This window comes from Haliotis rufescens, unplaced genomic scaffold (assembly GCF_023055435.1).
Source record: "Haliotis rufescens isolate VD_foot unplaced genomic scaffold, xgHalRufe1.0.p SCAF_17, whole genome shotgun sequence".
Classification (NCBI taxonomy): Eukaryota; Metazoa; Mollusca; class Gastropoda; order Lepetellida; family Haliotidae; genus Haliotis; species Haliotis rufescens.
The window spans coordinates 30,340,617-30,353,544 of NW_025963857.1; positions in this window are offsets into that span (position 1 = coordinate 30,340,617).

Here is a 12,928-nt window from a genome sequence, read left to right on the forward strand (position 1 = left end):
AAATGCACTAAATGTTCTTATTTTATTACCATCGGCCATTTAACAAAAGGACGATATCTTTTTGCCAAAGAAATTCAAGAATATTAATCTCGACGCCGTTTGCCACAAGACATGAGAACTGACGGAGGAGAAAAAAAACCTGACATTATCACCCGAGTCCCAAGACACCTGCGACAGCAAGACGTGATAAAAACATATGAAACGCGCAGAGTTCCTCAGCGTCTGTCACACCAGTGGGAATATTCTTCAGAAAAATATCAGCATTGTGATTTCCAAGTGTCTGAACATGTACAGGTTTACTATTCTAGGGCATATTGTGCTAGCAACGAAATGACAGCAGTTCCGCAACCCACCCAGTGATGCCTGGAGTCGACACAATGGCGGAGCAAACAGACACTCGTGCAGATGGAGCACCGGAAGTGAGGCAGACGGGCCGCGGTAAGGCTGGAGCTAAGGGTGTTCTACCAGTGACAAGACAAGAATGCCTCGGCCTATCATTACCTCATACAATACAAATGACTTTTTTCGTGTACTTGCGTATTTTTTCTTTAAGTCGTCTCCAACAGACCCTAGACAGGACGTAATTTTGTATGTTTGGTCACAGGTTCCGCTTTCCAACAAAATGAAATTTGTCTTTGAATATTATTTGTGAAGGGGAATTTTACTTCGATGTATCGATCCCAACTGAATCACTGTGCCAGAGTACTTTCAGCAGTTCGAACTCAAGAATGTTAAATTTGTATGAACTGATCAAGTTTGTTCAGTCACCGATTGCAGCCACTGCCTTTCATTCTTTACAGAATATGTGTCACTTCTGAGAAAAAAATGTAGGTTAGATCAATTTTTTTTAAAAAGACTACTTATACCTACAAGGCTTGCCCATGCATATTTTAGTGAAAGGATCACGCACCTCTAGTGGCTGCTAATTGAGAAATGTTGAATAAAACCATCCTTGCACCTTCCGACGGCATTACACAGAATTCAGCCCTAGCAATTTCTGCCGCCGATAATGGCGCTTGATAACAGAACGCGGGCACAGATCCGAGAGCTCAATTTTCACACCCGGCGGGCGAATAGGAAATAAGATTCTTCTATCACCCGAGGCAGGCCTCGCTGTCGAAAGCGCCTCCCTTTGGCGGTAATAAGACCTGCCCTTCAATCTATCGCGATGACACCCTCCGGCAAATCTAGATGAAAGAGCGGACTGGCGAGAGAGAAGAGATGTAAGCGAGTGGTTTATGTACCTATATGTGTGCTGGAACACATGAAAGCGGGCGGAGCGAGGGGGGAGGGAAACCCAACGGCAAATTATTACACATAACTACTCAGGATTAAATTACAGAGGAGATTTGTGAGGTTTTTTCCTGGCATTGCACCTACGGCATGGTTTTCCATTTCTGAAAAGCGCGTTTTTCACTTATTTTTCAGCTTTCGATCTGGGCAGCATATCAGAGGCCTAATGAGCGAGTTCTTGAGATTGTATGAAGATTTAAAAATATTGCCAGCACTTTGAGGAAAGACGTGAGTTTTGAAACATCGAACTGCACCAACAGAAAACGAACCACCTAAGACAAAGGCTTCAAAGACGGGACACTGGTTCTCAACGGTTCATCCTACCCGATGTAGGACAACACTCGTGGGCGTATTTCTCAACAAACTCTCAACCATCACTGTATCAATTTAGCAGCTTGAATCATTGTAGAAAGACCTGTTTTTCTGTTGAATGCGAGTCAATAACGATATAGTACTATGTCACAACCCCACACTCAGGATCACACAGAAATATGTCTAAGACATCGATAACGACTAAACTGGTTACACGACTGAGTGAGTGCGTTTGGTTTAACGCCTCCTTGTATTTAAGTTACATCGCGGTGTGTCAGCTTGATGTGAGCGATGCCCGACCTGAAGCAGGTCTTAGACGTTTTCCACTTTGGTGAAATCACCAGCATGTTTATGGTCCTGATGAACCTGAAAACATAATCAGGGCACTGATCATAGGTTTCTGGAACGCCTAAGGGAGGCAACCCCTTTAATCCCATACAATACGTCTCTGTGTGGAGATTTAAGCACATCCCCATTAGAGGTCGCTTCAGGTGAACTTTCTCATCAGCCAATCAGTGTCGAGGCTTTAAAAGTTTCAGTAAGAGGGAGCGACGTATTCAAACGAACATATCTGATTCCTGACTCTCCAAAACCAACTCAAACCACTTCCGAGAGTTTGTTTGTTTATTTATTTGTTGTTTAACGCCGCACCCAGCAATATTCCAGCTATGTGACGGCGGTCTGTAAGTAATCGAATCTGGACCAGACAATCCAGAGATTGACATCATAAGCATCGATACGATGACATGCATCAACCAAGTCAGCGAGCCTGGCCACCTCTTACGACAAGCACAGACGCCTCTAACATCAAGCATGGGTTGCTGAAGACCTAATCTCCCCAACCTTCACGGGTCCCTCCGAGAGTAAAAGGTTATGTACATGTGTTTAAGTCATAATGTTGTGTGCATGTTATGGTATCTCAACCCCAAAGAGGGTAACATCGACGGAATATTTGAATTCAGTGCGAGTTTTAGTTTGTACAAATCGTAATTTCCAAATCTAGTTGGTAAATGATGAAGCTAAATCATTTTAGAAAGCTGACAGCTGATTGGCTCAAGATCCAACAGAACTTTCGTTTGGATTGGGCGGTCCAAGTTCGTTCAGGGTTCACCTGACGCGACCTTATATGGACCTTAACGCAGAGAGGTATCGTATCGAAGTAAAAGATCTGATGTTATTGAGACTGCTCTGCGCAGCGAACTGCAGAGGCTTAAACGATTGGACCACCGGTCCCCCAGCTGGCACTAACTGTAGTTAACGTGGGACAACAAGCCGCAACATAAGAGAGTGAGTGTGTGAGTTTGGTTTTACGCCGCTTTTAGCAATATTCCAGCAATATCACGGCGGGGATGGGCTTCACACATTGTACCCATGTCGGGAATCGAACCCGGGTTTTCGGCGTGACGAGGGAACACTTTAACCACAAGGCTACCCAAACTGTTAGTATTAGCTGTTGACAACAGACGTCAGCTGAACATGATTACACCAAAGGCGTCCAAACTGATAGCATCAACTGTTGACAACAGACGTCAGCTGAACATGACTGCACCAAAGGCGTCCAAACTGATAGCATCTACTGTTGACAACAGACGTCAGCTGGACATGACTGCACCAAAGGCATCCAAACTGATAGCATCAACTGTTGACAACAGACGTCAGCTGAACATGATTGCACCAAAGGCGTCCAAACTGATAACATCAACTGTTGACAACAGACGTCAGCTGAACATGATTGCACCAAAGGCGTCCAAACTGATAGCATCATCTGTTGACAACAGACGTCAGCTGAACATGATTGCACCAAAGGCGTCCAAACTGATAGCATCATCTGTTGACAACAGACGTCAGCTGAACATGATTGCACCAAAGGCGTCCAAACTGATAGCATCAACTGTTGACAACAGACGTCAGCTGAACATGATTGCACCAAAGGCGTCCAAACTGACAACATCAACTGTTGACAACAGACGTCAGCTGAACATGATTGCACCATAGGCGTCCAAACTGATAGCATCAACTGTTGACAACGACGTCGGCTGAACATGACTGCACCAAAGGCGTCCAAACTGATAGCATCAACTGTTGACAATAGCCGTCAGCTGAATATGATTACACCAAAGGCGTCCAAACTGAAAACTTCAACTGTGAATATAAGTCATGGCAGACGACAAATGTTTTATAGCTCATAAACTTTCGACACAGGGGGAGATCACTCTGACACTATGTATCCATATTGTTTTGTATGTACATCGAGTGTTCGTTTGTTTTTTGTTTAACACCACGAACAGCAATATTTCAGCTATATTACGGCGGTCTGTAAATAGTTAAGTCTGGACCAGACAATCCAGTGATTGACATCATGAGCATCAATCTACACAATTGGATACGATGAGAAGCATCAACCAAGTCAGCGAGCCCGACCACCCGATCCCGTTAGTCGCCTCTTACGACAAGCATAGTCGCCTTTTACGGGAAGCATGGGTTGCTGAAGACCGATTCTATCCTGGATCTTCACGGCCGCTCATAGGAACATTCAAGTCCAAGGAGACCAGAAATGATCTTTATCTGTTGGGAATTGACCCTGGGTTTTCGGCGTGCCGAGCCAACGCTTTAATCACTAGGCTACCCAATCGCATCCTTTATATACATTAGTACGAAAGGGCCCCCAGAAATCCAGATCAAAAAGTCACTCGGTATTCATGAATGTGTACATTTTAAAGTCGTTTTCTTAATCACATAAAGCAATGCTAGGTTGTTTCCACAAGCGCATACGCAACTGAATTACATTGATGGTTCCAACATGATTGTGTGTAGCCCGGATGTGAGGAGTCATTGACAATTTGTGTAATGTTTGGCTTTGTTTGTTTGTTTGTTTAACGCCGCACTCAGCAGTATTCCAGCTATATGACGATGGTCGGTGAATAATCGAGTCTGGACCAGGTAATCCAGTGATCGATATTGTGAGCAACGAGCTACGGTGTCGGGGTATGTAGACACGCTATCAACCACCCTACAGAGCCTGACCGCCGAATCCATGTAATCTCCGCCCAGCACAGGTTGCTAGAATCCCCACGGGGGGCTGTTTGACCCCGAACCGTAGGGGTGACAAGCGAATCGCCGCCGAGACAGATGTTCGCAATAAATAGAGGCTCGAAAGAAATAGTGATGAAGAACAAAGATTGCTGAACCTTCTTAAAAAATATTTTGGATTAAACATGTTGTTTAATTCCGACTTTATTGAAGCTATCCAAACCCCGAACACCGCTTGAAGGGGCTGACTCACGAAGTCATCCCGGGGCAGAATACAAATATAGGAATCACTCTGCACATATCGAACTTCACAAGCGTGTTTAAACCATCCTCAAATACACCGGGAACTCCAGTAATGATATTATTCCGATTACAGCGTTTCCTTGGTAATTTAGACTATCCTGAACGTGTTTTCAATATTTTCCAACGCATGTATATTACACATGCCCGGGGGTGATAACATGAGCCACCAGCCCTAGTTTAGGCGGGACCCATGGCTTCAAGTTGACCTTTACCACCCCCGAGGCAAACCCCGGGGGCAAATTACTTCCTTTACAAACGTAGCCTGGGGGCCGTGTTTGTACGATCCTGGGTACTCGCTCGCGGCGCATCCGAGTCTAGTTTTGCCCCAGGTGACATTCTTCTGTCTGCGTGGAGGGTTCATGCTGTGGCTTGGGGGTGCCGGAGGTGTGCCCCGGGGGTAAACAGGTGTTTTTCTCCTATTTCTCATTTTCATTGTTCACAGCGACCTTCAATGTGTACTTGAACATATCAGTTGTGATGTAAACGGAGTAATTGCCTTTAAGTGTGTGTTAGGATAATAGGTTCCATGTTAAGAGGCGACTGTTGTGTAGACTACTTATGTTTACAAACAACCTATTGTTATCTATGATTGCAATCACAAGCAATTAGGTACGACAGGTAATCAACTGTTTATGGTTGTCACACGTTTATGCTAATCTATAAAAGGACGGGATGTGACAAGCGCTCTTGTTTTGGTCCGTGAGAGTATCCACATCGTACACTAAGGAACGTGTTGAGTACTTGATATGGAAGTTTTCATATGACTGCGGACTTAAGGTGTTATTTGGAATCTCTGGGAGATTTTTACCAACAACGGGGTTTGGAAAGCGTGCATTATTGTAAGGTTTAATACTGTACTATTTGTTTTTTGTGCATGAACTTCGTCATATTTAGATTTTCTACAAAATATCTAAGTTATTACAAATTACAGTCGTGCTTATGTATTTAATACTGTTGCTATCCTATAACTTACCAGTTTTGAACAGTTCTCAAATATCTAGAAATTTTAGAGGCACAGATGGCCCAGTCGTCCAAGGCGCCGCAATTCGCTGTGTAGACTTGCGTTCATTGGGCACGCCAGAAACCTATTATTATGGGTTCGAATCCCGGTTCGCCCCTATTGTGTTTCTATGTTTGTTAGCTCCATACTTTTGCTCGTGGGTTTTGCCAGTGTGGAAAAGGTTTGAGACCTGCCTCACTTCGGGCTTTCCTCCAACATTAAGCTGACACGCCGTGATATAACTGGAATAGTGCTAAAAGCGGTGTTAAACCCAACTCACGCACTCACTTATCATTATCATTTTCATGTACATAAAGGGCAGAACCAAATTGTCTAGCCATCTGTCATCGTGGCTAGTGCAGGTGTCCGTCCCGAGTCTATTCCCCTTTCCACAGATGGTCGTATCGAACTGCACGCTGGATACCAGTAGGCTAAAAAACCAGTCAACCGATCGTTTTGTTTTGAAACATGTAAAATGAAAGTATATTCCTCATGTTTTGTGGTAATGTTAACTTTCTTACACATACTTGGGTACATGTTGGAAGCCATAGATCTGTAGTCTGATATGGGTGAGTGAGTGAGTTTGGTTTTACGCCGCTTTTAGCAATATTCCAGCGATATCACGGCGGGGGACCCCAGAAATGGGCTTCGCATATTGTACCCATGTCGGGATTCGAACCCGGGTCTTCGGCGTGACGAACGAACATTTTAACCACTAGGCTACCCGACCGTCCTAGTCTGATATGGACTATTGCTAAATTGGCGATAGAGATGCCAATTAACCGCTTCGTTACACAGGCTGACACTGAGGTGCAACAGGAGGTGCGTGAGAAGGAACCGTTTAACTGAAGTGGTAAACGTCGAAGCCCGTCATCACTTCCTGCTTTTCACTCCAACTTCAAGCTGACACGCCGTGATATTACGGAAATAATTGTTTAAAGCGGTGTTTGTTTTCATGATCATCTCCCGTGCCTTCATCAGTTTGTTTTCATGATCATCTCCCGTGCCTTCATCAGTTTGTTTTCATGACCATCCCTGTGCCTTCATCAGTTTGTTTTCATGACCATCCCCGTGCCTTCATCAGTTTGTTTTCATGATCATCTCCCGTGCCTTCATCAGTTTGTTTTCATGATCATCTCCTGTGCCTTCATCAGTTTGTTTTCATGATCATCTCCTGTGCCTTCATCAGTTTGTTTTCATGACCATCCCCGTGCCTTCATCAGTTTGTTTTCATGACCATCCCCGTGCCTTCATCAGTTTGTTTTCATGATCATCTCCCGTGCCTTCATCAGTTTGTTTTCATGACCATCTCCTGTGCCTTCATCAGTTTGTTTTCATGATCATCTCCCGTGCCTTCATCAGTTTGTTTTCATGATCATCTCCCGTGCCTTCATCAGTTTGTTTTCATGACCATCCCTGTGCCTTCATCAGTTTGTTTTCATGATCATCTCCCGTGCCTTCATCAGTTTGTTTTCATGACCATCTCCTGTGCCTTCATCAGTTTGTTTTCATGACCATCCCCGTGCCTTCATCAGTTTGTTTTCATGACCATCCCCGTGCCTTCATCAGTTTGTTTTCATGACCATCCCCGTGCCTTCATCAGTTTGTTTTCATGATCATCTCCCGTGCCTTCATCAGTTTGTTTTCATGACCATCTCCTGTGCCTTCATCAGTTTGTTTTCATGATCATCTCCCGTGCCTTCATCAGTTTGTTTTCATGATCATCTCCCGTGCCTTCATCAGTTTGTTTTCATGACCATCCCTGTGCCTTCATCAGTTTGTTTTCATGATCATCTCCCGTGCCTTCATCAGTTTGTTTTCATGATCATCTCCTGTGCCTTCATCAGTTTGTTTTCATGACCATCTCCTGTGCCTTCATCAGTTTGTTTTCATGATCATCTCCCGTGCCTTCATCAGTTTGTTTTCATGATCATCTCCCGTGCCTTCATCAGTTTGTTTTCATGACCATCCCTGTGCCTTCATCAGTTTGTTTTCATGATCATCTCCCGTGCCTTCATCAGTTTGTTTTCATGACCATCTCCTGTGCCTTCATCAGTTTGTTTTCATGATCATCTCCCGTGCCTTCATCAGTTTGTTTTCATGATCATCTCCCGTGCCTTCATCAGTTTGTTTTCATGACCATCCCCGTGCCTTCATCAGTTTGTTTTCATGACCATCCCTGTGCCTTCATCAGTTTGTTTTCATGACCATCCCCGTGCCTTCATCAGTTTGTTTTCATGATCATCTCCCGTGCCTTCATCAGTTTGTTTTCATGACCATCTCCTGTGCCTTCATCAGTTTGTTTTCATGACCATCCCTGTGCCTTCATCAGTTTGTTTTCATGACCATCCCCGTGCCTTCATCAGTTTGTTTTCATGATCATCTCCCGTGCCTTCATCAGTTTGTTTTCATGATCATCTCCCGTGCCTTCATCAGTTTGTTTTCATGACCATCCCTGTGCCTTCATCAGTTTGTTTTCATGACCATCCCTGTGCCTTCATCAGTTTGTTTTCATGACCATCCCCGTGCCTTCATCAGTTTGTTTTCATGATCATCTCCCGTGCCTTCATCAGTTTGTTTTCATGACCATCCCCGTGCCTTCATCAGTTTGTTTTCATGATCATCTCCTGTGCCTTCATCAGTTTGTTTTCATGACCATCCCTGTGCCTTCATCAGTTTGTTTTCATGATCATCCCTGTGCCTTCATCAGTTTGTTTTCATGATCATCTCCCGTGCCTTCATCAGTTTGTTTTCATGACCATCCCCGTGCCTTCATCAGTTTGTTTTCATGATCATCTCCTGTGCCTTCATCAGTTTGTTTTCATGATCATCTCCCGTGCCTTCATCAGTTTGTTTTCATGACCATCCCCGTGCCTTCATCAGTTTGTTTTCATGACCATCCCTGTGCCTTCATCAGTTTGTTTTCATGACCATCCCTGTGCCTTCATCAGTTTGTTTTCATGATCATCTCCTGTGCCTTCATCAGTTTGTTTTCATGATCATCTCCCGTGCCTTCATCAGTTTGTTTTCATGATCATCTCCCGTGCCTTCATCAGTTTGTTTTCATGACCATCCCTGTGCCTTCATCAGTTTGTTTTCATGATCATCTCCCGTGCCTTCATCAGTTTGTTTTCATGATCATCTCCCGTGCCTTCATCAGTTTGTTTTCATGACCATCCCTGTGCCTTCATCAGTTTGTTTTCATGATCATCTCCTGTGCCTTCATCAGTTTGTTTTCATGACCATCTCCCGTGCCTTCATCAGTTTGTTTTCATGATCATCTCCCGTGCCTTCATCAGTTTGTTTTCATGATCATCTCCCGCGCCTTCATCAGTTTGTTTTCATGATCATCTCCCGTGCCTTCATCAGTTTGTTTTCATGATCATCTCCCGTGCCTTCATCAGTTTGTTTTCATGATCATCTCCCGTGCCTTCATCAGTTTGTTTTCATGATCATCTCCCGTGCCTTCATCAGTTTGTTTTCATGATCATCTCCTGTGCCTTCATCAGTTTGTTTTCATGATCATCTCCCGTGCCTTCATCAGTTTGTTTTCATGATCATCTCCTGTGCCTTCATCAGTTTGTTTTCATGATCATCTCCCGTGCCTTCATCAGTTTGTTTTCATGATCATCTCCCGTGCCTTCATCAGTTTGTTTTCATGACCATCCCTGTGCCTTCATCAGTTTGTTTTCATGATCATCTCCCGTGCCTTCATCAGTTTGTTTTCATGATCATCTCCCGTGCCTTCATCGGTTCCCATGAAAATCTCCGGGTTTCGTGTTTACTTATTATTTCTTTATGAGGTCTCATGTCTACTTCTTGTGTCTTAATCGGGTTTCATGTCTATTTCTTGTCTTAATCGGGTTTTATATTTACTTCTTGTATCTTCATTCGGTCATCTTCCCAATGCAAGAGAGTTAACCTAAAAGTCCAGTTTCCACCCTTGACGAACTAGGCTGGAATTCCTGGGTTCGATCGTAGCGCCACCAGTGGTTATTACGAGCAACGTCCCTTCTAAGCCTCTCCTATGGACCAATCCGATTCAAACACTTGCATTTGTTTCAAACAAAATGGCGGCGCCCGGTCAAGACGACCTGATTGATAATCAAGATCTATATTGGGATAAAACGGATCTTACATCGCGAAGTGCATCAAATCAAGTGAACACCTTGATTAAAAACATGAAAAGATTTGGAAAATATCTGTTGACTACGAGTTGGCGGTGCACATGTTTTGCAAATCCTGCAATCGACCGAAATCTGCACGACAGTTAACGAACCGGATTTCGATTTCGTTGCGCGATTTTGATTGGACTAAGCATAGACTCGTTAGTCCAGCCAAAATGTAAATCCATAATACCAGCCTAGTTCGGCAAGGGTGGAAACTGGACTTTTATAGTCAATTAACTCTCTTGCCTCGGGAAGATGTCACTGGGTTTCATGTCTACGTCTTGCGTCGTCATCAGGTTTCATGTTTACTAAATGCGTCGGCATAATGATTCATATGTACTTCTTGTGTCTTCGGGATTCCTGTCTACTTCTTGTGTCTTTGTCAGATTTTTATGACTACTTCTTGCGGAATCGTCTTGCGGGCCTACTTCTTGCGTCTTCATTGAGTTTCAGGGGCGGTCGGGTAGCCTAGTGGTTAAAGCGTTCGCTCGTCACGCCAAAGACCCGGGTTCGAATCCCGACATGGGTACAATGTGTGAAGCCCATTTCTGGTGTCCCCCGTCGTGATATTGCTGGAATATTGCTAAAAGCGGCGTAAAACCATACTCACTCACTCACTCATTGAGTTTCAAGGCGACGTCTTGTCTTCATTTGGTCTATGGCAAGAAACGTTGGGTTTATTACACGAAAACTCGTTGGAAATAGGGGGCACGGGTGTTCCTGTCCTCCACGGCTCTGCAATTCGCTATTATCGTGTGTTCGCCCCGATAACGTTTCTTGGTTTGGCAGCACCATACTCGTGCGCGTGGGTTTCACCAAAGTGCTAAACGTCCGAGACGCGTCGGGCTTGCCTTCCCACCTCATGCTTTCCTTCCACATTAAGCTGACACGCCGTGATATAACTGAAATACTGTTCAAAGAGGCCTTAAACCCAACTCACTCACTCCTTCGTTTGGGAATAGCCATATCATCATCCACATGTATAATTCTGTGTATGTCTTCCTTAATTTCAATCAAAGACTTGTTTATCATACTGAAAAACGGGCCTGGAGGGCGGGTGTTTTTAATATACCTTTATAGAACGCATAAAGACGTCGGACTGCAAATCATATTTTCAAAATGTTACGTTCGACAAGGAGTTTAGGTCTTGCGGTGATAAGAAAAGTTTGGGCCTAAAGAAACAGCTGCGCTACGCATGCATCTCCTACACACGTCCAGGCTATTCAGATTCTCACACAAGCCGGGGGCCATGTTGTTGTCGAAGAACGTCTGTGATGATGACGAAACGATGTGTTGATCTGCACATTCCACACAACATAACAGGATGTCAAAGAATGTCATGAATCAACCGAAACACAGGTACAGGTATGTGTTTCACTTGTGAAGAAAAACTCCCGTCGATCATATTTTCTCAGGATTATTTTCCGTTTGTGAAACTGTTTCAGTTATTCGTTTTGATATGGTTTTTATGCTAAATTTAAATTATTAAATGTATGTACAGCACAATCTTAAATATAATCATAATATTAGTTGTTGTTTTTTTAATAATGCGATCCCGCAAATTTTGAAAAAATGTGTCCCAGGTATTTCCCAAAACTAATAAATCCTTCAAAGGACAGACTGGATGTTCTGAAATATATGTGTTATGAGTCCAAACATAGTATTGGCTTTTTCACAGAAAACATGTGTTTTTAGCGTTGGCTAAAGAAATATCCTGTCTAAAGCAACAGTCCGTTACCGCCCGCCCTCGTGTATATTAAATGATATGTCTATTCTTCAGCGCACGTCCTATGCTGGACACAACTGGACTGAGGTTGGACACCTGTCACCACCATGTTGCTTCCATCAATATTTCCTCATCTTTAGGTCTTACGAGTCTTTAGGCTGGGTTGTGTGTTAATGGAAATCTGACCGGTGGTCCGTCTCCCCAACCCCAGGCTTCTTCCGCGATGGGGGTGACAGCCCTCCGCTCGCATTTCAGCTGCGATAATCCCCACGAAGGTGATATTTCACGCATGGACACCATTTCCCGAGCTGTCATGATGGCCCACTGTCTATGAATTAGCTACATTGACAAATTAATTTTATAGCCTAGAGGCAAATGCTCGTTATTCTTCGTGTATATGCTACGGCAGGTTTTCGTTCAAACAAAAGTCACCTATTTTTATTCTATCATCATACTGTTGAGGACAGAGGATGCAGACAATCAGTACACTCACCTCACCGCAGTTCCATCGTTCATCTTGGTCATCCATGCAAAGGTTATCTACATTTATGTATAAGCCCACGGCTATGTAGGGGTTGCCGAGAAATAATTTCCTGAAAAGTATTTTGGCATGATTTGTTCAAACGTTTGTTGTGATCTTAATGTATCAGTATGTACTAAACCACCGGGTTAAAAGAAAGTATACACTTGAAAATTACACTTGACCTTTAAAAAAATACAATTGGTTGGTTGGTTTGTTGTTTAACGCCGCACTCAGCATTATTCCGGCTATATGACGGCCGTCTGTAAATAATCGAGTCTGGCCCAGACAATCCAGTGATCAATATCATGAGCATCGATCCACGCAATTGGGATCGATGACATGTACCAACCAAGTCGGCGAGCCTGACCACTCGATCCCGTTAGTCGCCTCTTACGGCAAGCATGGGTTGCTGAAGACCTATTCTACCCCGGATCTTCACGGGTCTAATATGACTAGGTCGCCTAGCCGCCTGTTGTGAGGTACTCATTGATATGATGCATGTAATATCGCCTATGATACCTACATATCAAATAGAATCGAATAACGATTTTTTTGTTTGTTTCATTTTTAGC